This window comes from Bacillus rossius, chromosome 1 (assembly GCF_032445375.1).
Source record: "Bacillus rossius redtenbacheri isolate Brsri chromosome 1, Brsri_v3, whole genome shotgun sequence".
Classification (NCBI taxonomy): Eukaryota; Metazoa; Arthropoda; class Insecta; order Phasmatodea; family Bacillidae; genus Bacillus; species Bacillus rossius.
This window is the reverse complement of record NC_086330.1, coordinates 251,837,184-251,864,385: the sequence shown is the minus strand read 5'-3', so window position 1 is coordinate 251,864,385 and position 27,202 is coordinate 251,837,184.

Sequence of the window (27,202 nt, the reverse complement as noted above, 5' to 3'; positions counted from 1 at the left end):
CGGAGCATGCTTGTTACAAATTATCCAGGGATCTTCCTAAATTTACGGGTGCTATGTTTACTTACTTTGAACATGAATCTACAAGAATAACTTGTTATAATAGCAAAACATTCAAAAACTTGTTATGACTCTTACAAAAACCCATTTATTTCTTTTACGTGTGTTCTTACCCTATAAACAGAGCTCGGAAGTCAAAACACGACGTAGCTTTTAAGATCAAGTTATTTAAAATTCCAAAGAACGTTTCGTTTATTTGAGGTGAAGCCCGTAAATCTACTGTATTTTTTAAGAGTGTAGGTCTTTTCTTGGTATTCAAAGCATTTTGAGCTACCTCCACACAACAAGGTATTCCTCCAAAAAAAAAAGTTATCCTCCACACAAGGTATTCCTCTACACAACAAGGTATTCTCCACACAACAAGGTATTCTGATTCGGATATTCTCATACTGCAGGCTTGACATTAGTTTTTAAATTGGGAATATTGTAAACTATGTATTTTCAAATACTTCGTGGTTTGGAGACACATTTTATCAATGCATATACTTATTTTACTGCCCATGGTCCTGCACTAAACATTATGAATTTTGTTATTGTAAACTTGTTATTGCTCTTGTACTATGCGTAATGTATTCCGAATATTTCGGTATAGTATATGCAAAATATATCCAGTAATACATTGGAAGGCCAGCGACATTAATTAAATAACTAATAGGGATCATTTTATAGCCTCCTAAACAGAAGATGCTTCGGAATTTTGTGGATAAGAATATGTGTTATCTTTATTTTTTAGTGATCTCGTCTAGACATAAAGACAGATATCCATCATGGTTGTCGCTCCTTTTGTAACAAATTATTTCATAAACTAAATTAAATTACCTTTTTTAGATAATATCAATGTTAAAATTCATGTACTCATAGAAATTCCAACCAAGAATTTTCTTCATACAGTATTTATTAAAACATTAATGCGCTTTATTCTTATTAAAAATAAAATTGTTATGGGGGGAAGTGCAGCCCTCCAATTTATTTTAATGTGACTGATTACCGTTTCGGCGATATTCTTCATAACGTCTTTGAAGCGTGGTAGGTAGACTTCCGGCGTTGCGGCTGAGGCCTGAGGTATAGGCCACCCGACGTACGGTAGAAAAAGAATTGTCGCAGGGTAAAAAAAAATCCTCCTGTGCCAGGAAGTGACGTAATAGGAAGTTGGCCGTCTTTGCTGATCGTTCACCCAAACCTTCTAGATTGTTTGAGGTTTGCTGACTTGAGTATATAAGGGCCTCGACTGAGAGCTCTAGACCACTCCGCCTCCCAGGAGAAGCCCGGAGAGCCCCTTGCACGAGACCTGCGTGCGCCGCCCGACGCGCCGACTCTTCAAGAACGTCATGCTGCCCTCGTCGCCACCACGTTCAAGATGGTATGACAGCCAGAGGCTAAGTCGGAATCCGACTTAGAGTTTATTCAAACGAATTGAGCAGCCCCAGGTGAAAAATATTCTGAGTCCGGGATGGACTTTAATATTAACGAGTCACTGTTGAACTTTTGGTTTTACATAATACGACAATGGTGGGACTTTTAAATGGTCGGATGGCTTATGATGGGTGTTGCCATGTTTGGTCATTGAGCTGGTCGGTGGTCGGTGTGGCAGTTATTGTATCTTATCCTGCTTCGGACTTAGATATTTAAGTCCCGCGACGAGTAGCATACGCAGATATACGTAGCTTACGTAAACGGAGTTACGGTTACGGTTTTGAAAAAAAAAACTGCTATGCTGGAATCCATTCATCATGAAGGGGCAAAAATGTAAAGTAGTATATAATAGCCGGTCCTGAAACTGGCATCTGGCTGCGGTGCTGTGTGTCCTTTCCGCCATCTTGGATTTTGACGTCACGGCGGCCATCTTGGACGAGCGTAACGTGACAATGTACGTAACGTGACACTTTTTCGTGCGTGCAGCCGGAGTAACGGGACACAGTGTAACGGGACATAACGTAACGGGACAAGTATATCACGGCGGCCATTTTGGATCCGCCATTTTTATGACGTCATTGTGTTCTCGAAAATTCCGGCGATGTGTTTTCCGCCATTTTGAATCATGACGTCACCGTTGCAATTTTCGTTACGGCCGCCATCTTTAACTTTTTTATTTATTATCCGATTTAAAAAAAATTTAAAATTTATAAAAAAATTAAATTAATAAAATTTTAATAAATTATTAATAAAAAAATTACATAAACGATACGGAGCTCGGAGTCCTCGGTTCGAACCCGACAGAGGCAAAAAAAATTAAAAAATGACGACCGATCCTTCCCCCGCGGTGGACGCAGGCAGAATGACCCCCACGACATATGTCAATGCACATATACCATCAGGTAGTATGACATCATGTCCGCCATCTTGAAATTTGGACGCCATCTTGAAAATCTTTATTTATTATCCGATTTTAATGAAAAAAATTCCAAAATTCATCAAAAAATTAACGTATTTGAATTCTGTTTGATTATATCGATGTACGTCCTTGGTTCGATTCCCGGCGAGAGAAAAACGGTCGATCCTTCCTCCATGAAAGCTACCTAGACTGATCTACCACCACCAGTACCAAGGTATACATCATCAACTGGTATGACATCATGTCCGCCATCTTGTCTTCATCCGCTGGAGACCACCATCTTGTTTTCGTCTGCTAGAGTGTGCCGATACCATGTAGTATAATTATCTGGTCACCATACTTTTGTCCTCAACTGTTGACATTGAACATTGACCTTGACCTTGAAATTAGACCTTGACCTTGAAATTTGACCTTGACCTTGAAATTTGACCTTTTACCTTGACCTTGAACTTTGACCTTGACCTTGAAATTTGACTTTGACCTTGAAATTTGACTTTGTCCTAGTCGACCATCATGGATCCGACATTTTATGTTCAGTACATGCTACCAGGAGCGACCACCTGCTGGAGTACACCATCTTGTGCGTGTACTCGTATTATAGAGTACATTTCCATCTGGTTAATTTTATTCTAACCTGCTACAGTGCAGTAATCATTTATTACCGAGGTGCCCCCGCCATCTTGAAATTCGACCGCCATCTTGAAATCATGTAATAATGTAGCTAGAAAAGCGGGAAAAAATCCAAAATTCATTAAATAAATCACTCATTAACTTACATATTGATTCGATCCGCTCCAGTCCTTGGTTCGATCCCTGAATGATGCAAAACATTTAATTTTATATAAAAAATAATAATTTCAATAAACCATGTTCAAAATTCTTAAAGAGACTTTAAATCCTCTACTACCATTATCCTATCAGACATCAAGACCACCATATTGGAAATTCGTAATTGTAATGCTAGAGATTCGGGAAAAAGTTCAAAATTCATTAAATAAATTTGTAATCTATATACTGATTGATTAGATCGACTAAGGTCCTTGGTTCGATCCCTGGCCGATACAAATCAACTTTAATTTTAAAAAAGTACCAGAAAAGTGTAAGGTTCGAGAAATAAAACACCTCAAAGTCTTTTACAAACATAATATTTATTACACAATTTCTATCCTACTACAGAATCAATTGCGAAAGCCAGCAATCTTATAAACATTTAGCCCTGCATAGACATGCAACGACTACTTCTTAGCTCCAACAGCTCCAAATGCTCCAAATGGCTCCAAATGCTCCAAACGGTCTTCAAATGGTTCCAACAGCTCCAACAACCTCCAAATGCTTGACAGCTCCAAATGGCTCCAAATGCTTCAAAAGGCTCCAAATGCTCCAAACGGCTCCAAATGCTCCAAATGTCTCCAAATGGCTCCAAATGCGCCAAACGCTCCAAATGTCTCCAAAAGGCTCCAAATGTCTCCAAATGGCTCCAACAGCCTCCAAATGCTTAACACAGCTCCAAATGGCTCCAAATGCTCCAAATGGCTCCAACAGCTCCAAAAGGCTCCAAATGCTTCAAAAGGCTCCAATTGTTCCAAGAGCTCCATCTTCAATCGGTTCCAACTGATTCCAATTACTTTTCTTATCGAACTTGGCATGATTACTAACATGTCTTTATAAGTATACATTTTGACTGGCAGTGGTAACATATTTTGCACCTTTAATTTATAAGTTTTATTTAGAAATCAGATTTCGATAAATGGTAGATACCATTTGGAAAGAATATATATTAATTTATCTTCAAGTTTATACACATACATTTAATTTAAGCCATTATTGTATGTAGCCAGCTTCCCTCAGTTCTTTGAGTATGAAGGATATTTCTTTAATGTTCGAATAGTTTCCTGCACAAAGCGATCCATGTAGTAGTCGTAGCCTGTCAACCAATATGTTAGGATCTTCCCATGAGGTATAATCAATCTCTTCTGCTACGTTCATCATCCTTGCATGTTTATAATAAATATTATTATCTCTGGTGTCTTTCGTTTTAACACCATCCTCAAGGTCACTTTCGTCATCGTGCCAGTGATTATCACAAGCTTGATCAGGATAATTTATTTTATTACGACGTTTCCATCGTTTTGGTCTCAAACCTCCATCACAGTCTTCGCTCTTGCATGCTTTTGGTGCTTCAGCACAGTACTCAATCATGTCAACCTTAGATGTGTCAGCACAGTCTTCGTTCATGCCAGCTTCTGATGTGTCACCACAGTCTTCAATCATGTCAGCACAACAAACTTGATCAGGATAATTTATTTTATTACGTCGTTTCCATCGTTTTGGTATCAGACCGCCATCACAATCTTCGATCTTGCCTGCTTTAGGTGCTTCAGTACAGTACTCAATCATGTCAGCCTCAGATGTGTCACCATAATCTTCAATCATGCCCGCTTCAGATGATTCATCAAAGTCTTCGACCTTGTAAGCTTCAGATGGTTCTCCATCTTTCTCATTTTCATGGAGACGACTAGATATTGGAGTAAATATATTTTCATTTCTAATGTGGTTACAACTTCCTTCGTTTGTTTTAAATTTTAAATTATTATCTTGATCTAGATCAGTAAAATAAAAAAATACATAAACAGATTCTGCTAGCTTGTGAACTTCTCATTGTTGAACAAAGATATAGTTCTAGTACAAGCCAGAATTTTATGTATTTTTTTATTTTATTTTTTAAAATTTTTTATTAATTTATTTTTATTAATTATTATTTTTTCCTGAAAATTTTATGATATCAAAGAAAACTTGTGGCGGTTTTCTCCGTGTGCTTCCGATTATTCTTGTCAATATTATGGCGGTTTTCTCCGTGTGCTCCAGTTTATTCTTGACAGTATTATGGTGGATTTCTCCGTGTGCTCCTGATTATTCTTGACAATATTTTGATGGTTTTCTCTGGGTGCTTCTGATTATTCCTGACTAGACATCTGATGGTTTTCTCCGAGTGCTTCTGGTTACTGATGAGGAATTTATCTCTGCATGAAGGATTTTTTTACTTAATGAAGCATGTCATTTTTTATTCAAGGTTGCATATAATTAGTGAACTTCTGCTACTTAATCATCACTTGTAATATTTTTATCAGGTGGATATTTAAAAATATATATATATCATTACTCAGTCAAATTATCTCTGAGAAATCTAAGAAGCACTAACAGGATGGGCGAACTTCCTTCTCCTTGGAGTCTAGCGAAGCCATCGTTCTATTGCGATCGTTAGTGAGCATCCCGCATCCCGCATAAAAGAACTAAATATTATTTACCTGCAAGTAACATGTATCGACATCTGTTGTTGAAAAGCAGAAATACTTGCAACAAGTACTTTTGAATGAGATAAATTAATTCTCGCTGATGAAATAATTAAAAAAATCTATTTAAGTAATATATCTAATTTAAAACTCTTAGTTTGCATCTGGCATTAGTCTCAGTAACTAATATGAATCCTGATTCGGGATTTGTTGCTGTATCGAAACGTCATCACTGTAGATACTGTAGCAAGGTGTTTACCTTGAGAAAGAATGCTAAACGACATGAGAGAAGCGAGTGTAATTTGGGTCCTTGTCAAAAACCATTTCATTGCAGTCAGTGTCAGAAATCCTTTGGTAGAAGATATTACTTGGATAGACATTACAAGACCTGTACAATTAAGATGAATAAAGATAACGAAGACTGGGCTACAACATCGCGGAAGAGGAACGAAGGCGAAAAAGCTAATGCTAAAATTACTGATCTAGATCAAGATAATAATTTAAAATTTAAAACAAACGAAGGAAGTTGTAACCACATTAGAAATGAAAATATATTTACTCCAATATCTAGTCGTCTCCATGAAAATGAGAAAGATGGAGAACCATCTGAAGCTTACAAGGTCGAAGACTTTGATGAATCATCTGAAGCGGGCATGATTGAAGATTATGGTGACACATCTGAGGCTGACATGATTGAGTACTGTACTGAAGCACCTAAAGCAGGCAAGATCGAAGATTGTGATGGCGGTCTGATACCAAAACGATGGAAACGACGTAATAAAATAAATTATCCTGATCAAGTTTGTGGTGCTGACATGATTGAAGACTGTGGTGACACATCAGAAGCTGGCATGAACGAAGACTGTGCTGACACATCTAAGGTTGACATGATTGAGTACTGTGCTGAAGCACCAAAAGCATGCAAGAGCGAAGACTGTGATGGAGGTTTGAGACCAAAACGATGGAAACGTCGTAATAAAATAAATTATCCTGATCAAGCTTGTGATAATCACTGGCACGATGACGAAAGTGACCTTGAGGATGGTGTTAAAACGAAAGACACCAGAGATAATAATATTTATTATAAACATGCAAGGATGATGAACGTAGCAGAAGAGATTGATTATACCTCATGGGAAGATCCTAACATATTGGTTGACAGGCTACGACTACTACATGGATCGCTTTGTGCAGGAAACTATTCGAACATTAAAGAAATATCCTTCATACTCAAAGAACTGAGGGAAGCTGGCTACATACAATAATGGCTTAAATTAAATGTATGTGTATAAACTTGAAGATAAATTAATATATATTCTTTCCAAATGGTATCTACCATTTATCGAAATCTGATTTCTAAATAAAACTTATAAATTAAAGGTGCAAAATATGTTACCACTGCCAGTCAAAATGTATACTTATAAAGACATGTTAGTAATCATGCCAAGTTCGATAAGAAAAGTAATTGGAATCAGTTGGAACCGATTGAAGATGGAGCTCTTGGAACAATTGGAGCCTTTTGAAGCATTTGGAGCCTTTTGGAGCTGTTGGAGCCATTTGGAGCATTTGGAGCCATTTGGAGCTGTGTTAAGCATTTGGAGGCTGTTGGAGCCATTTGGAGACATTTGGAGCCTTTTGGAGACATTTGGAGCGTTTGGCGCATTTGGAGCCATTTGGAGACATTTGGAGCATTTGGAGCCGTTTGGAGCATTTGGAGCCTTTTGAAGCATTTGGAGCCATTTGGAGCTGTCAAGCATTTGGAGGTTGTTGGAGCTGTTGGAACCATTTGAAGACCGTTTGGAGCATTTGGAGCCATTTGGAGCATTTGGAGCTGTTGGAGCTAAGAAGTAGTCGTTGCATGTCTATGCAGGGCTAAATGTTTATAAGATTGCTGGCTTTCGCAATTGATTCTGTAGTAGGATAGAAATTGTGTAATAAATATTATGTTTGTAAAAGACTTTGAGGTGTTTTATTTCTCGAACCTTACACTTTTCTGGTACTTTTTAAAATTAAAGTTGATTTGTATCGGCCAGGGATCGAACCAAGGACCTTAGTCGATCTAATCAATCAGTATATAGATTACAAATTTATTTAATGAATTTTGAACTTTTTCCCGAATCTCTAGCATTACAATTACGAATTTCCAATATGGTGGTCTTGATGTCTGATAGGATAATGGTAGTAGAGGATTTAAAGTCTCTTTAAGAATTTTGAACATGGTTTATTTAAATTATTATTTTTTATATAAAATTAAATGTTTTGCACCATTCAGGGATCGAACCAAGGACTGGAGCGGATCGAATCAATATGTAAGTTAATGAGTGATTTATTTAATGAATTTTGGATTTTTTCCCGCTTTTCTAGCTACATTATTACATGATTTCAAGATGGCGGTCGAATTTCAAGATGGCGGGGGCACCTCGGTAATAAATGATTACTGCACTGTAGCAGGTTAGAATAAAATTAACCAGATGGAAATGTACTCTATAATACGAGTACACGCACAAGATGGTGTACTCCAGCAGGTGGTCGCTCCTGGTAGCATGTACTGAACATAAAATGTCGGATCCATGATGGTCGACTAGGACAAAGTCAAATTTCAAGGTCAAAGTCAAATTTCAAGGTCAAGGTCAAAGTTCAAGGTCAAGGTAAAAGGTCAAATTTCAAGGTCAAGGTCAAATTTCAAGGTCAAGGTCTAATTTCAAGGTCAAGGTCAATGTTCAATGTCAACAGTTGAGGACAAAAGTATGGTGACCAGATAATTATACTACATGGTATCGGCACACTCTAGCAGACGAAAACAAGATGGTGGTCTCCAGCGGATGAAGACAAGATGGCGGACATGATGTCATACCAGTTGATGATGTATACCTTGGTACTGGTGGTGGTAGATCAGTCTAGGTAGCTTTCATGGAGGAAGGATCGACCGTTTTTCTCTCGCCGGAAATCGAACCAAGGACGTACATCGATATAATCAAACAGAATTCAAATACGTTAATTTTTTGATGAATTTTGGAATTTTTTTCATTAAAATCGGATAATAAATAAAGATTTTCAAGATGGCGTCCAAATTTCAAGATGGCGGACATGATGTCATACTACCTGATGGTATATGTGCATTGACATATGTCGTGGGGGTCATTCTGCCTGCGTCCACCGCGGGGGAAGGATCGGTCGTCATTTTTTAATTTTTTTTGCCTCTGTCGGGTTCGAACCGAGGACTCCGAGCTCCGTATCGTTTATGTAATTTTTTTATTAATAATTTATTAAAATTTTATTAATTTAATTTTTTTATAAATTTTAAATTTTTTTTTTAAATCGGATAATAAATAAAAAAGTTAAAGATGGCGGCCGTAACGAAAATTGCAATGGTGACTTCATGATTCAAAATGGCGGAAAACACATCGCCGGAATTTTCGAGAACACAATGACGTCATAAAAATGGCGGATCCAAAATGGCCGCCGTGATATACTTGTCCCGTTACGTTATGTCCCGTTACACTGTGTCCCGTTACTCCGGCTGCACGCACGAAAAAGTGTCACGTTACGTACATTGTCACGTTACGCTCGTCCAAGATGGCCGCCGTGACGTCAAAATCCAAGATGGCGGAAAGGACACACAGCACCGCAGCCAGAAGCCAGTTTCAGGACCGGCTATTATATACTACTATGTAAATTACGTGGTTTTGGTGAATTAAAAAAAAATACTTTTGTGTTAACATGTTTTCGGAGGCCCGAAGGCCAACGCACCCGCCTTCCGCCCCTCCCAAATGTGCGCCCTTTAAGGGTAGATTGGGAGTCTGCTTACAGATCTGTATAGTCCAGGGCCCCTTCCTACTGAGGCTACCAGATCCAGAAAACATGTCACCTCCACCACTATGGTACCCATAGTGGCTTCTTAGGCACCTGTAGAGTGAAATCCCCACATGGGGCTGTATGCAGGTAAGGGTTCAAGTCAGGTGCTTTCACAGTCCAGCAAAACCAACACCATGATATATATACGTCCATTATATGTCTTTTATATGCCATTATATTTTGATTATGTGTCCATTACATGTATTTTATATATTGATTATATTCCTTTATATTGATTATATATCCATTATATACCCTTATACAAATTGCCGGACATGCTTCAGCACACTGCTACCCATCAGTCATCCAGGTATTGCCATAATTGAGGACCATACACTGGGGCCAGGTCCCCCATTAGGGCCCTGACTAACCAGTAGGTAGTCAATTAATCCTGGTGCGTGCCTTATCCAGGAGTAGATATGCCAAGTATCTCAGTAGTAGTTGAATACTACTCCGCTGACAGCTGCAAGGGAGAATTGCTAACGGAGCCAGTGGCTCGGTTTCGTCTGCCACTTGAAGTCTCGCTATGACTCTCCGAGCAAATTCACGGAAGAGAACCCAACTCTATCTCCGCGCCACCACATTTGCAAGGTCATAGTCACACCCAACCAGACCCAGGTGGAACTTCAGCTGTTCACGAAGATCCTCAACTTTTTCACAATTATGCAGTACATGTCTGACATCATCCACCGTGTGGCAGTGCCCACACAGCGGATTCTCTGCTAGACCAAATTGGTGTAGTTTGGCCTTGAAGTTACCATGCCCAGTTAGAAGTTGAACCGTGGCTCGCGTCAGTTCTATATGCTTGCACTGAAGTCGATCTCGTACATTCGGGAAGATCTCATAGGTATGCCTACCTTTTTCACTAGCTTCCCAATTGCGCTGCCACTGCCCCATGGTCACTTCCCTGAGCCTTATGTGGTCCTCTGGCCTGAGGGTGCCCGCAGCTTTCAGGGCAGCAAGCTGCCCTTTTTCAGCCACGAGCAGATCCAGTGGGATCACCCCAGCGAGAACCTGCAGAGCGTCATTGGATACAGTACGGTAGGCCCCGGTAACCGCAAGAAGGGCAGCACGCTGCGCCGACTGCAGTTTCCTCCTCATGTGTACTAATCCTGAACGATTCCACCATGCAACTGCACCATAAGTCATGATTGGGATGAACACCCCCCTGTACAGACATGCCAGCGTAGGCGACGATAGACCCCGGTTGGTCGGGGACAATCCTCGGAGGCGATGAAACATCACCACAGCCTTTTGGGAAACGTACTCTAAATGCTTAGCAAATAAGAGCCGATCATCCAGTAAGACTCCCAGATACTTATGAGTGGTGGTAAATTTCAGGCGCTCACCCCCCAGGCTCACATGTGGGTAGTGAGCCCAGGCTCCGCTAAACTTGCCCTTTAGCATCATGCATCTGGACTTTCCCGATGAGAACCAAAGTTTCACCGAGTCAGCCCAGGATGAAATCTGCCCCAAGATCTCATTACATCGCCACTCAAGAGCAGCCCTGGAACCACCTGAGACGAGAATAATTCCATCATCAGCATACCCAAAGATCTCGCAACCCTCGGGCAGCCGGATCCGGAGGAATCCATCGAACAGTATGTTCCACAACAAGGGTCCAAGCACGGAGCCCTGGGGGCAGCCCTTTGACAAAGTCTTTTCTACTTCCGCATTCCGCAATTCCACCACAGCTATGCGGTTGCGAAAGTAGTCACACAACAAGGAGTAGAGGTACTGAGGACACTCCAGCTCTCTCAGCCGGCTGAGGATCCCCGGCCACCACGCTGTGTCAAAGGCACTGGCGATGTCTAGGAATATCCCCATCAGGTATTTTTCCGTACATCACTCCACACTGCTGAGGAGGTCATGCAGAGCGGTTTCCGTTCCAACACCAGATCGAAAGCCGTACTGACGGATGTGCAGTCCCCCCACTTGCTCAAGGTGGTGGGTGAGCCGCCTGTTAACTAACTTTTCGAGGACTTTCCCCAGGACTGGCAGTAGTGTGAGAGGCCGGTATGACTTTGCATTAGCCGGGTCAAATTTTGTGTTAACAAGTGGATACGGAGATACGTATTACGGAACGAGCCAAAGAAACGAGTGTATGGTACTCTGTTATTTCGGGGGCAACCATATACCCGCCGTTAACGTAATATAACCCATGTGTTTGATGAAATATTGAAGAGCGCCGATACAACCTGCTCCGTCACTTGCAACACAACTGAGGGAGGACATCGCGGGACAACCCGCAGCGAGTCTTCAGGGAGTTTGCCGAGGAAGTGGCGTATCGCTGCCCACACCAGCGGGGCAGACCCCGGAGCAGCGAGTAACATCGCTGCCCACACCAGCGGGGCAGACCCCGGAGCAGCGAGTAACATCGCTGCCCACACCAGCGGGGCAGACCCCGGAGCAGCGAGTAACATCGCTGCCCACACCAGCGGGGCAGACCCCGGAGCAGCGAGTAACATCGCCGGCGACTCCCTCGGCCCGAGCGAATCTCGGGAGCCGGCGATCACAAGGACAGCGTCGGCGTTTATTTCCCCCGCGGGCTTTAACTGTCTGACTTTATATAGTTTTAGACGTCCTTAAGCAAGTTCCGTATGAGTTTCAAATTAGCAATATTTTGGCGAGACTCAGTCGTTCACATATAAAATATAACCGTAATTTTAAGCTTAGCGGTAGTTAAGATAAACACATGTATGTTATAGTGTGCTGATAAAATATGTAATGGGTGTTAATATAAGTGTAGTATGATTGTATACCTGTGTTTTACAAGTGATAAGCTGTTTCAAATTAACTTGTAAATAATTATTGTTGTTATTGAAACAGCTAAAGTTTGGTCAATCGTACACCTTGTCGGCTTGATTCTGCCACTTAAAATTGCTTATAAAATATGTTAACGTAACTTCCGAGAGGATGCATGTTGAGGAGGATAACGTGTTTGTGTAAGATAGTAAAAACAAATTAATAATTAGTGGCATTGGACAGCAATAAAATAAAGCCCTAGAATATAAGGTTTATTTTATGGTTATTTATACCTGATATGTGAATAGTGTAAATCCTTGTTGCAGTATTGATTTGGAGATATCTCAGTGAACTAGCCAATGGAAGCATTTAAAATTTATGAGAAGCTTGCTTGTGGGATGTGTCGTATCTTGTGCTTGTCCATAGACACGCATCCTCTATTATTGCGAGGTTTGGAGAAACCCACCTAGTTACCGAGCATGGTATCAAATTTTAAAATACTAAAAATTACAAAAAAGTAAAAATTTACACAAATTGGGTAAATAGTAACAAAATTTTCAACTTACGAGTGCCGAAAGTATACTTAATATTTATAAGAGTAGTCCATACCTTCCAAAGACGTTTCAATGGATCGGTGCCACTTGGTTTTATTAACTTTTATCATGTTAAGTATGATAACTACATAACACTTAGGTCTAATGTCATTAGTAAATAACCATTTTATTGCCTGTAGTTTGAGTAATATCTGCTCAATATTATTTTAATATACCTTATGGTAATCGTTAAGCACGTCACGTTATATCCATGTTGTAAGCCTTACAGTTGGCAGATACTAGCTCTTTGTGCTTTCAATAGGACTTTTCATTAGTGTAAAGAAGGTTGAGTAGATCTGCACCAACAGGCATCTTGATTCAAAGACACTTGGCCTATATTTTGTCATTGGTTTATATTTGGAAGTATTGACAAAGAAGGCCTCGTGGTTGAAAAACATTAGGCCTTTATGCTTTGACATTGGATATTAATTAGTTTAAAAAAACATACCGAAAAGGTATAGAAAAAAGGAATGACCCATATGATTGGCCTATATGCTTGCCGAATGAATATATGTGTCAATACAGAAAATACAGCAAAGTGTGACAAAAAGTTAGGTAAATGGGAGTACATTTCCAGTTAAGTTCTTGTCTCACTGTACCGTATTGACTGTTTTTAATTAATCTCTCTTTTTTCACACATTTTCTACGGAGCTTCTTTTAAATGACTCACCCTAAATTTGGTAGGGAATTTTCTGTTTTACAGAAAATTATATGATAAACATTAGTTTTACTTTTTAAAATACCTGAATTTTGAGTTGTCGTGAAATGTTTAATGTATTTCATTTATCTATTATTTTATCCGCTCAATAAATTTAAACACCATCTGAGGATTACAAGATTATTAAAAATTTAAGAATGTTTTAATCACTAAATTTTTTCCATTCGCTATATAGTTTTCATTTTAATAAAACCAAATTAAAGTCATACAAATTTCATTCTCTTCGGGCCAAGCCTTTTACACTTTGTTCCTAAAAATTGGTATAGATTATAAAGCATAATAGGAAACAAATTTTCGGACAGGCAGACTTTTGTATCACTATTCTGAAAATAATATTAATGAGATTCAACATTTAAAAGTTATTTGATATTGGATTGTATTTGTTTAGTAAAATTTTCTTCTTTCGTTTTATAACAAATTTCCACAAAGTCTGTAGGTATTAAAATTAAGTTATTATAAGTAGAATCGGAAAAATTAATCTTAAGCCATAACTTACTGTAACAAGCAAACATTTTATTTACTATATCGTTGTGTGCCGGAAATTAGGCATTTCGTCACCTTTTTTCAATTTTTCTATAATTTTAAAATTTTTTGGGAAATCTTATTTTTTAATTTATCTGGTTGTTAAGGGGGTGATTTACTTTTTGTTAGGCCGGTGTACGCCACATATTTAAACTTTGTGCCAGTGGACCGAAGCCCCTTCCCAGGTGGCCAATCTGAAATTATGCTGTCTAATGTGGACGTGGGCAGCCCGGTTGATATTTCTCTCGCCTGCGGTCACGTCCCGAGTTTGTAATATTATTTCTCTTCATGACCAAAATTGCATAGAGCAGCTTCTGGGCTGCAAGCTGCTACTTCTTAGAGGCCTGCTGAGAATAGCAAGTCTCGTCACGAATGGGTCTCCAGTGGACCTGCGTTCCCAGCGGAGTGGCGTTTTCTGTCCACCCTCCCCTCCCCCCCTCCTCTTTAGTTCCGAGAAATCAAGCCAGGAGCAGTGACCTGACGTGAACCTAGCCAAGACGATGGCCTGCCGCAAGGACGTTCTCCCGGGTCCGACAGAGACCTCCACGATATCTAGCGGCAGAAAAAGTAACCCTCTTGACACCTGGTGGCAAGTCAGCTCACCGCCTCAGTTAGTTCCCCTTTACGCCACTAGAGAGCAGCGCCGCGGCGCCATAAGGCCCTATGCTTCCTTCTCGCGGCCTGTAGAAGTCATTATTTGTAGCTTCCTCTTACCGCCGGTTGAGAGCGCGCACGTCGTTTGTTGTCACGCCCGCCTCGGTCACCTCCGCATGTTTTCGGCATAGAACCGAACCTTCCCCCTCCGTCTCCATAGGGGCTTTAGCGCCCGATTTAATTAGGAGCTGTGTCCGCCATCGCCGGCACTCAGTACTCTGACCTCGGCTACTGACCACGTCTTCTCGGCGTCCTCTGCACTAAGAGGCTTTTCCCGGGAACGGCGATTTTCGGTTGCTTAAAAGATGTAGTCAGTTGCTTAAGGGATGTGATCCCATTTGTACAGTAGCCAGTCAGATGTAGTTTTAATAAAAAGTCTTGTGTAGTTAAATTTTTTATTTTTTTAATTCTTTAAAATTTGGTTTCCTTCGCGCATCCGCGATTTCTCGGTGCGCGTCATCCTGATGTCGGTGCGCGTCATCCTGATGTCGGTGCGAGACCCTTCGTGAGTCCCGAAATTTACACCCTGTTTGGTGAGTAATCGGGCACTTATTTTTTCTTCCCCAAATTCCCATTTTGTTGGCCTTTCGCGCCGACTGTGTATGACTGTCTGGAAGCAGGTCTAATTCGTTTTGAATTTGACTTGTGTTTCAGACAGGGTCCAAGTTTCGGGGGAGAGAAATTGCTCCCCGCATGATCTTCGGGACCTCCAGCTGATTTCCCCCTTTAGAAGAGTTTTCCTCTCGGTCCGATGTCAGCCTGGGAAGACCCAGGTGATATGAGCTATATATATTCCACTTGCATAGAAGGAACTAAATTCATTAAAAAGATACCAGCGAGCAGTGCTTTAAGAACGTAATCCTCAAGAACATGTAAAATCAAGGAAACTCATATATATGTAATCGTTGGGAGAATCAAATTTTGGTGCAATTTTTTAATTTTTGTTTATGTAATCATTTGTTTCTTAAGAAGTAATATGTATTGTTTTAAATAATGTTGGGGCGCCCCCTTAACTTTGTTAATTACTAAGATCTTTATTATCATGTTGAAATAATGCTTAAACAAAACCTCTTAAAAATAAACCAGGAAAACTTATAGTCCAAGTTATTTACATAGTGTATTTATTTATCATTTACCTTCTTCTACATAACGATTCACGAACTCCCAAGTTACAAGTGTGCAGGGAGTGTAAATTTTGTCTTGTTCACCGCCTCGTGTCCCCTCTGGTAATTAACTTTAATTTTCTTATATTTTGCCCAGCCGTTTCCAAGGTGTTTTAATTTATTTGAAATAATATAATCTTAGGGTACGAGGGGCGTTACAAATGGTAGCAGAGCTGGGGTTTCTAGTTTATTAGTGTGTGATTTCGTCTCTAAACAATCCCAGTATAAATAACATAAAGTAAATTAAATTTTTAGATATTTGATTTTTTATATGAATATTTGAGCGGACATCTTGTTATATTTTTTTGGCGCGAATATAAGTAACTTTAATTTTAACTCCTTATAAGTTATATTAATCTTATTTTTATGCAAGACGTCGCCCAGCGTCTCCCAGCTGTCCTTACCGCGACATGTTAATCAGACGTGACACACACAAGGTTACCGACACCCCCCTGCCCCCTTTCAAGCCTGCCATGGAAGATCCGACGGCGAAAATATTATAATTAATTATAAGTTAGTTATATTTTTTTAGGACTATAATATCAGGTGTTACAATTTTATATACATATTTTTTTTATTAATTAAATTTTAATGCACATGTAAACTTTTAAAGTTCAAATTTTTTTTTACATTATCCATCATTCATCCGAAATTCGTTGATCTTTCGGGTTTCGAACCCGAACTAACTCAGGAGTAAAATTACCTCTTAGGTGTCTGTGCTCCAGTCCGTTGGTCTGATCAACCTTCAGTCTGAGCATGGATCATAAGTGAGCAAGTATTCAATTCATTCATTACGTCTGATCCATCGTCAGATTGTGCAGAGCTATGACTCAATGCCTTCGACTTCTTATGGACAGAGAAAGAAACATGTACAGGGGTTTTCATTCCCATTTAGTTTGTAAGTTACAGAGCTATCACGCTCATATACAGTTTGAGTTCTTATATTTTATGACGAAATTTGTAATGTTCTTTAGTTCAGCCCTCAAAGTTTTATTGCCCAGGACACACACAAGCAATAGTAGTGAATTATGTGTTCCCGTTGTGAATATAAAAATAATCTTAAAACGGAAAACACCAAATCCTATGCCATTTAACACCTCAGACATCCATAGGAGGAAGTAGACAGTCTTTTCCTTGTCGTTTACTTCACGGCCATTCATAAAACCAGTTAACGTAATTTCTAAGACCAAAAAAATATTAGGAATTCTGAATCAATGACTACATTCCTTGCTCACCGCACATCGCCGCCACAGGCGATTACAAACCAGTTTGGGTCGGGATGCCCTATTATATTCGAATGTCAGTGAATAATTCTTATGGCTTGGCTTGAAAGTGTTATTTATTTTGAATGGTATATTTCACTTCTTCCCATCAAACTGAGCAATTTTCAATATCAATTCTTTGTATCAAAGATTAGTAAACAACAAAAATATAACAGAGTATTGCAAGTATTTGGGAGATATTTATCTGCGCGTGCTTTAAAGATAATGTAAGTTGACAATTTTTTTTTCTCGTTGCACCGAAAAACGGAACTTGATCTATTCTTACCGTCACATCTGTCTCCGCTCGGCCATCGAGGCAAGAAACTTTCCCCCGGCCAGTGAGAGGAACAGGTACAAAAGGAGGATCTCTTGGAAGATAGGATCCGAAGGACGCTGCGGGCAGAGGTGGTGTCGACCAACGCCGCAGTCGACGAATAAAGGAAGGAATGAATCTTGGGAGCGCCAGGGATCTGCTCCAGCCGAGTCGCGCTCCTCGCACGACTGCCTCAGCTCTATTAGCCTGATTGGTCCCGGCGCACCTGTGTGTCCAGATTAAAGCCGTAGGTTCTAGTGAAAAGACGTGAAAAAAGATACTCTCCTGCCCAAGGCACGGAGATTCGAATACTTTCCACCACTGTCTGGTGTGAGCTTCTATTACGCTAATTGAACAAATTTAAGAAAATATATTATTATTTCCAGCTCAGTGGAAGCAATATTATAGGAAAAAAACCTTGAAAATTATTTGGTACAGGAAAATGAAACCTCTTTGGTTTTCAAAATACTTGTTTGCTGATGGATGTTGGCTCAGAATTAAGTTTTATAAGAAAACCTCTTCCGCATTTTGAGACACTGGTGCATGGTTAATAGACTAGACGTTTATTTTTCATTGTAGCTATATTCAGTAATATTTGTAGACCTAGTACTTACAAATATCAAATGAAACTAATAAATTCTGAAATAAGTTAATTTTTTAACAAGCAACTAGAGAACATTTTTAATGTCTACAAGTAGTATCAATAAGGTGGTCTGAGCACAGGGTCCAGGTTGTGGTAGTGTGGTGCTCATCGCCATCTTAGATTTTGTTGTAACGGGCACCATCTTGAATGACTGACCATTGACCTTGACCCTGGCCGCCATCTTGGTTTCATTCATATTGGATAATCACATAACCGCCGCTAATTTGCTTTCTAGATCTTTCCGTTACATGGTATTCCGCCATATTTTCTTTCCGTAATTATTATCCAAAAAGTAAAAAAAAAAAAAATAGAAAAGGATTATTTAATACTTATTGGAATAAAATTTTAGTAAAAACCGCACTTATTTCATAAACTTTGGAGTCTTTGGTTCAATCCTAGCAAAGACAAAAATAAATCATACATTTTCATTACGACTACTGGCACTCACCCACACACCTAATACCACGGAGATATATGTACATACATTTTTCCATCAGCTCAGTAAGTGTATATAGTCACACTTATTTCAATTCTCACAACCATATATATGACTTCTAAATGTCATATATTCAAGATACCGATGAAGGCAGCTGTTACGTCTCATACATTAGACCTCAGCATTGCCCGGCCTACTGCAGAACCAGGCCAGTGTTAGCAGTCAGTGTCAAGCCTCATGCAGCATTCACGTCTGGTGGAGTACCTCCAGCACCAGTGTCAACAGCTGGCCATGTAGCATAATCATCTGCAGCACCACGTACCGTGAGGAACCAACGTTTTCCCTCAACCACCGAGTTAACGCCGAATGCTCATGAAACATCAACCCTCTCCTGTTCATGGACGAGCAGCTTGCGTGGTGCAGCAGTACAGACACAGCTTGGAAAGTGATGAAGACAGTAACGCAGGTGAGGAAACTTACATACCTTTAAAATATTAAAAGTGATGTATGTGTCAGGTACATGCGGTTAATTTTGTAAACTGTAACGACGTCACACAACCTCAGTTTTTTAACGGAAAGGTTCTCACGATAATTTCTCGCGGTTATTTTTTTTTGAGTGTATCTACATGCACCTTCGACAATGCCAAAAAAATAATTATTACGTATATATCTCCTCCATCCCGATAGTGCACTTCCAAGTACCCTCAAAGACTTGCATTCTCAAAGCTTAGATAAATCATTCGTGGAAATTAAAGGGTGTGACTTGTTTTACTACCAACTGCATGCTCGAATTCGAACACAGTACATCGTTGGTCGGATAGTTGCAAAGGCTGAAGTCACAATACTTCCATATGCGTCAGTCAGGTGCAAAACATAAAGTTCACGATTCTTCCATGCACTTATTTTCCAAGAGTTGAGGCCTATTCCAATAGTATAGGTACATCACAATGTCAAGCATAACAGACTTCAGTAACTTAAGCTCAGTCCCTCGCAAGTGTTTCCATGTCCCATTGCTACACTCCTGCCGGTGTCACAGTCAACCAGCAAACGTGAACAACTCCGTCGTTCTCTGGCCAGAGTTGCATGCGATAAACTTCCACATACTTTACTCAAATTCCATATTTTAAACAACTTTGAACTTCTTGAACGATGACAAACACAAAATGTAGTTATCAGATCAAAACTATTTATTTGGTAATGGAAATGAGATTTTAAATACCAAAATAATAATAAACCTAAAAACATCTTTTAACCATATACTTAAACAATGTGCATTAACAAACGTTATTTCAAAATATGTAACACATTGGCCATCTGTCACAAGTTTGTATATTTTAGTGCTCAATATACTCCTACCAAAGTTTTAAATATATACTATCCCTAAGTATAAGATTAAAAGGTTTATTAAAAAATATAATGCTTAAAATATCGTACAATGGCAGCCAGCAAAAAAAGTGAAATAAACTAATAAAAACCCTAAAGGCGTACTCTAGTATTTTAATAGATATTAAAAATGATTAAAAAAATTAAAATTTTTTAAAAGGAATTATAAAAGGTATCTTTAAAATATTAAAAATATGCGAAACACCAGTCTATTCGAAAGCTAACGACGACGGTTACAGTTAATTGCAAAAATGTACTAAGTTATAGGGATAAGCAGTGGTTTCCAAAATAGTTAGCAAATCTTCGCAGCCCTATTTTGTCGACACGTAATGCTTGATACTTTCAAATCCTAACCTACTGAAAGTTCAAATATTTTACTCCTTAAATTAATTCATTCCAAATTTGACGACAATTTGCCTAAGTTTACTATTTCTCATCATATTGCGTCTTCCCATTTTCCGTATATTGTACCAAAATGAGGGTACAACGATTAACGACTGCTTAAACTAAAGGCTGGTAATATTTTCAGCTTGATTCCTAAACAAAAAGGGGCAACCCAAGTTCCCTTCTAAATTTATCAAAATTAAGTATTGAAAAATCTCGACGAGATTTTTGCTGCCGCTTCGGAACACAACTGAGCTGCACAAAAGTTTAATATATGAACGCCGTTATCAAAATATTATTTTGAAAAGCGATGCAGAAGGTCATTTTTAAATTTTAAGCACTAACATGCTGAGACAGAACACACCGTTCATCGTAGCAGCTCCTCGAGGCCATAACGTGTCACCGACCAAGTCCGCCTCTAGGCTCCACGGTAATCACACACACTCCTCGTACAGAGACCATCCACTGTCACTTGTTCTCATGACTCTATGTACACCCTCATTCTCTCGTGCGATACAAGAAACATTTGAAATCCTCCCAATTTGCTGAAAGGCTTTGTGTTCGAAACCCAGTCAGGCGAATAACACATTTCTGCATCTCTATTTTTTATTTTTAATGCATTAAACACTTACACCTAATTATAAAAATTTGATAAACCGGATGATGAGACGTCCCTAATGCTTTAAGTAACATCAGATGCAGTGCGTCGGTAAAATACGATAGGCGCAGAGCAACAAACTTAAAACATGACAGGATGTCGAAGTAAAAGTAGAAAAATGAATGAACTTGATTGTTTACTTAAATCTTCAAAAGGGATATTAGATACACTAATATGGCTTTACACGTGCTTACACTGGAAAATTTTTACTTAGTCTTAAATTACATGATGCACCACACTACCAATAAACTAAACGCTACTAAAAAAATTTTGCTACAAAATGTGAATACATATTGAAATTACAATATGCCAAACGCCATACGTAACCACAAAAAGGTAAATGTATATGGAAATAAAATTTATTTAAAGTCTGAAAAGAGATAGTTTGTTACACCAAAATGCGTAGCTTCCGCAAAACAGAACAACAAACATGCAAGTATATGATAATGTAAATTAATTTACATAATTTAAATACGTCCTCGATAAAGTTCCTGCCGCTAATGCGCGCGTATAAAGATATGCTAAATTTTCTTACAATTGCTGCTAGACTCGGAGGCTGAAATCTGCTTGAAAAAACCTCCAGCATTATAGTGTGTAAAGTATAGATCGTCAACAAATCGCTAAATTGCAGGTGCAAAATTCGTTTATTTCAATAATCACCTAACTGACGACTACAACCAGCATAGTTCCAAATAAAGTGGGACTTTGCATAATTCCACTATGACTTAAAATAAGCTAGAGAAGAATTTGAAAGTGCTTGTTCAGACCCTCCAACACTTGAGAAATGTGCCTGACCTATAGATTTCACCGATAGTTCGGTAAATATAAGCGGTGTTCAAACTCACTCTGCGTCACACGCCAGTCAAATAAGCTCAGATTCATTACACAGCTGTGTATAGCCACACCTAAAAAATGCGTTATTCACTGAGCAAGGTTTATTGACTGACGGAATGAGCCACACATATTTATGCGTCGCAAAATTACTAAAGTCGTTAATGGCTGGATACAAATTGGTGGTTGTGGTCGGCTTAGTTATAGTACTCATCAAACATTTGTGTAATCACTGCTGTGACTGACATAGAACTATTCCAATTAAAAAAGGTAAAGTTATTTTATAATTCCGTGCCCGCAGCATGGCGCAACATTAGTGAGGGGACTCCTCACTTGCTAATGCGCTGCTACAGTCCTCTCGTGACGTGTCGTTGCCACGGCACAGGGAAGTTGCGGTAACGCGCCTGTGCGGTCCCCTCGGGCAGATGGTCTCACCCAAGTGTATGTCTGTTCCGCGCATGTCGGGCTAAAGCTCCAGCCAGTCAAAGTTCCAACAGCACGTGGCCCACGGCGCGCAGTGCCGGCTGGCGCAGCACAACTCCAGTTCGACAGCAGCGCCTCGTGGCGGCGTGCAAACAAAACACAACGCTCTACGTCATAGCGGTCCAGGTACAAGACGTCTGTAGGACGTGAAACTGTGGCAAAAATTTTTATTAAAAGAAAAATTTAAAAATTAAATATAAACCAAAATAATGAAAAACAGCTTACAAAATATTATTCAATAAAAATCAAGGAAATGTTAAGGTCGCACCCGCCTTAATGAAAACATCAACTGATGCCTTTATAACATTCTTAATATTTTTAAAATACAAAAGCCGCAATGCCAAAATATTAATAATAAATGCAAGTTTGCATTAACGAAACAAATAGATTAAAATTGTATAAGAATAAAGATAAAAGTATAATTGTAGTATGGTCACTATCCAAACCAATTCATTGTTAACTGCCATGATATATTATATACACATATTCACACATATAAACACGCACACGCACAAACACGCACACACACATTTAAATAATGTGTGTGTTTCGAAAGTTAATTTTAGTATATGTATATGCAACGGACAAAGTAGAAAACATGTCGAACTTACGTAAATACTTCACCAAACGGTCATAAATATACTAATATATAATTTTCAAAATGTCTACAGGACAAAAATATGTATATTATAATATTAAAAATATTTTCTTTTAAATCATTCAATTATGCTCAAAATAATTCGTAAACTATAATAAATTAATATTTTATATAGTTTTAGTTAAGAACCAATTCCATTTGAAATTAATTTTTATACTTATTAAGCAAAAACGAAGGTTTGGTTGTAATTCTATACCAAGGAGGGTTGGAGGGGGGTTGGCACGAGGGTTAGTCTATTAGAGAGAGGACAGTAAGGCCCCTACTTCAAAGCAACTACTGAAATGGAAGTTGGAAATAGCACTTTACCGCTTTATTTAACCTAACCATTATATTTGCAATTATTACTGCTTTAAAAATATTTTTGCAGTAAAACTTCAACATAAGTGACAAAAACTTATTTTACAATAAAATGTATTGTAAAATTCTGGCTTGTTCTATATCACTATCCTGGCTCATCAACGGAGTTTATAAGCTGGGAGAAGTTTTTGTAATGATGCATTCATTTATATTTTGTGTTTATTTTTCTAATTATTATCATTTTCATTATTTTTATTTATAACTGTTATTTTCTGATTTTATGAGGAAAACGCACTTAAGTTTTCTTCTTGTGCTCCTGGTTATTTCTGACAATATTTTGATGGTTTTCGCCACATGCTTCTAGTTATTTCTGAGAAATCGATCTCTGGATGAAAATTTTTTTAGTTAATGAGGTATGCAATTTTATTTTTGAGTTACATTTAAATTGTAAATTTCTGCTGCCAAATTACCTAACTATACATATTATTTATCAGTTGGAATTCAAAAAAGAAAAATACATTACTCAGTCAAATAATATGCTTTGTGACAGTTGAGAAGCACTAGCATTCAAGACGAACTTCCTTCTCCTTGGTGTCTAGCGAAGCCATCCTTCTCTTGCGTCGTAAGTGAGCATCCCGCATCCCACATAAAAGAAATAAATAATATTTACCTACATGCAACACGTTGCGTCATCTGTTGGCAAGAATCAGGATTACTTACAACAGGTTCTTTTGGTTGAGATAAATTAAATCTCGCAGGAGAATGGAGTCCAAGACAGTTTGAGTCGAATTGTCTCGTAGCCACGTAGACTTGTAGACTTGTAGCCAATTAGACTTGTAGACTAGTAGTCTTGTAGCTTCGTAATCATGTAGTCCTCTAGAGCCGTAGCTTCGTACCTTCATAGTCTAGTGCCAAATAGCAGCTAGGCCTAAGACTTTTTGTATCCAAAAAGACTTTTGAACCAAAATACTGTTGGAGCCAAAGACTGTTGGAGCCAAAGACTGTTGGAGCCTAAAGTCTGTTTGAGCCAATGTTTGTTGAAGCCAATGACTGTTGAATCCAAGGACCAGTAGAATACGAATGAGGCTCCTGCGCCAGGATGCAGGTAGTGGATTGTGATTGTCGGTCCGCCATCTTGGATTGTGACGTCACGGCGGCCATTTTTTACTCAAAATTCCTCAAAATTCCACAAAAATGACTAAAAAATTCCGGTTTTAAGAAAAATTTTCCCGTTTTCGAGGAAAAAATTCCCGTTTCGAGGGAAAAAATAGGATTTCGAAAAACCACAAAAGTCGTTTTGCCTTAAAAACCACGAAACTCCTGATAGAGGCTTAAGCATCCATGTTTACAGCCTCCGATAAGCCTCTTTTAGGATTATGACGTCACCGTTGCAATTCTCGTTACGCCCGCCATCTTGAAAATCGGCAATTTTTTTGTTAGAAAAACGGGAAAATTTTTTAAAAAATCATTAAAAAATTTAAATAATCAAATTAAATAAAAATCTTAAAAACCACTGTTGCAGTAATCATTACGGTCACCATCTTGGATTATATAAATGTTGCATATTTCGTTACACCCACCATCTTGGTTCAGTACCATGTCATTCTTACACTTTACGTTACGACCGCCATATTGGATCCTATTAATGTTGAAATTATCGTTATGGTCGCCATCTTGAAATTTAGACGCCATCTTGGAAATCCGTATTTTTATGCTAGAAAATCGGGAAAAATTCCAAAATTCATCAAAAAATTAACTTAATAGAATTCTGATTGATTATATCGATTCCCGTCCTTGGTTCGAAACCGGTGAGGGCAAAAAATAAAAACGATAATATCCTTCCTCCACAGAAGCCACCTACAGACTAACCTACCACCAATATCAAGGTTATATCCTCAGCTGGTATGACGTCATGTCCGCCATCTTGTCTTCGTCCGCTGGAGACCGCCATCTTGTTTTCGTCTGCTAGAGTGTGCTAGCGACATGTCGGTATAATTTTCTGTTCACCATACCTTTAACCTCTACTGTTGGCATTGAACTTTGACATTGAACTTTGACCTTGAACTTTGACCTTGACCTTGAAATTTGACCTTGACATTGAAATTTGACCTTCAATTGAATTTTAACCTTGAACTTGAAATTTAACCTTGAACTTGAAATTTGACCTTGACATTGATTTTTGACTTTGACCTTGATTTCCATCATGGATCCGTCATTTTATGTTCAGTACATGCTACCAGGAGCTACCACCTGCTAGTGGTCATTGCCACCATCATGTTTTCGTCTGCTGGAGGACACCCTATTGTGTGTACTTGCCTTACCATCATGCTAGTTTTATTCTAACATGCTACAGTGCAGTAATCATTTATAGGCGGACGCCGCCTCGGTCGCTGCGTGGGCAGCTGGGCCGGGAGGTGGCACCGCGGCGCATGAGGTGCTGGCGCAGGCGGACGCCGCCTCGGTCGCTGCCTGGGCAGCTGGGCCGGAAGGCAGCGCCGCGGCGCATGGAGTGTCGGCGCAGGCGGACGACGCCTCGGTCGCTGTGTGGGCAGCTGGGCCGAGAGGCGGCGCCGCGGCGCATGAGGCGCTGGCATAGGCGGACGCCGACTCGGACGCTGCGTGGGCAGCTGGGCCGGGAGGCGGCGCCGCGGCGCGTGAGGTGCTGGCGCAGGCGGACGCCGCCTCGGTCGCTGCGTGGGCAGCTGGGCCGGGAGGCGGCGCCGGGGCGTGTGATGTGTGGGGCTGCGTGACGAGACTGCCCAGGACGTACTCGGCCAGGTGGGCCGGGGGGTCGGTGCTCCCGTCGGGGGCGCTCTCGCGGGCTACTCCCCTCGAGGCTCGTCGGGCCTTGCCTTCCGTAGGGCTGGCGTTCCCGCTCGGGTATCAGCGCCGGGCTGGGTGAGCTCCGCCCCGGGGTGGTGTTCAGGACGAACTCCTGCAGCCTCGCTTGTCTGCGTCGTGTCCGACGGGGACGTTCAGCCCCCTCCTCGCGCGATTGTGTGACGGTAACGCGGAAAGTTGCGTCGGCAAGGGAGGCCGGTTGCCCCCAACCACCTCTGGTCGGGCTCGGGGGCGATTCCTCTTCGTCCTCGTCTGGGTCGGATATGATGGGTTCGGGGTCAGGGGTCGCTCTGGCGGGGTCGTCGGAGTCGTCCCCCGCGACTTCTGTCACCTGGCACCTGGCGTGGCGGGGCCGGCCCCTTCTCCGCCGGCGCGGTTTGGTGTGAGTCTCTTTAGGTTCCTCATGCCGCGGGGGCGGCTCGCTCTCGGGGGCCTCCCCTCGTAGCGTGGTTTCTGCAGGACAGGGTGCCTCGACGGGGTCATGTTGTGTGTCCGCGTCCAGTTCCCCGTCGGTGGGGGGCTCGGGCTCGTCTGGAGCGGTGTCCTCGGTTTCCTCTCGCTGTTGCTCCAGTCCTCCAGGAGGGAGTGCATCAAGGGGGATGTCTGGTCCTTCTTTCTGTGTCCCCATGTTCGGGTTCGGCCGGAGTGGTTCCCAGGGGGTCGCCGCCACTCGCAGGTTGTCCCGGTGGATCTTCTGCACGCGGCGGCCGCCCGAGTCCACCATGCACCATGTAGGACGTCGCCCCCAGGCGCCGCGTCACGGTGTAGGGCCCCTCCCAGCGGGGAGCGAGTCCGGCGCAGTAATTGCGCGGCGCTTCCGACAGGGGGTACGCTCGGACGTACACCCGATCGCCGGCCCGCAGTTGTGCCGGGGGTCGCGCTGTCTGGGGCGTGATTCCCTGACTGTAGGGGGCTTGTCTTGCGCATGCTGCGTCGTGCTCCTGGGTTCGTCGCTCGTCGCGCTCCTCCGGTTGCTCTCCTGGGTGCGGTACGCCGTGTGTTGCCAGCTCGCCGGGCAGCAGCAGGTTACGCCCCTGGATCATCTCGGCGGGGGTCATCCCAGTGGCCGCGTTCACGCGCCGCC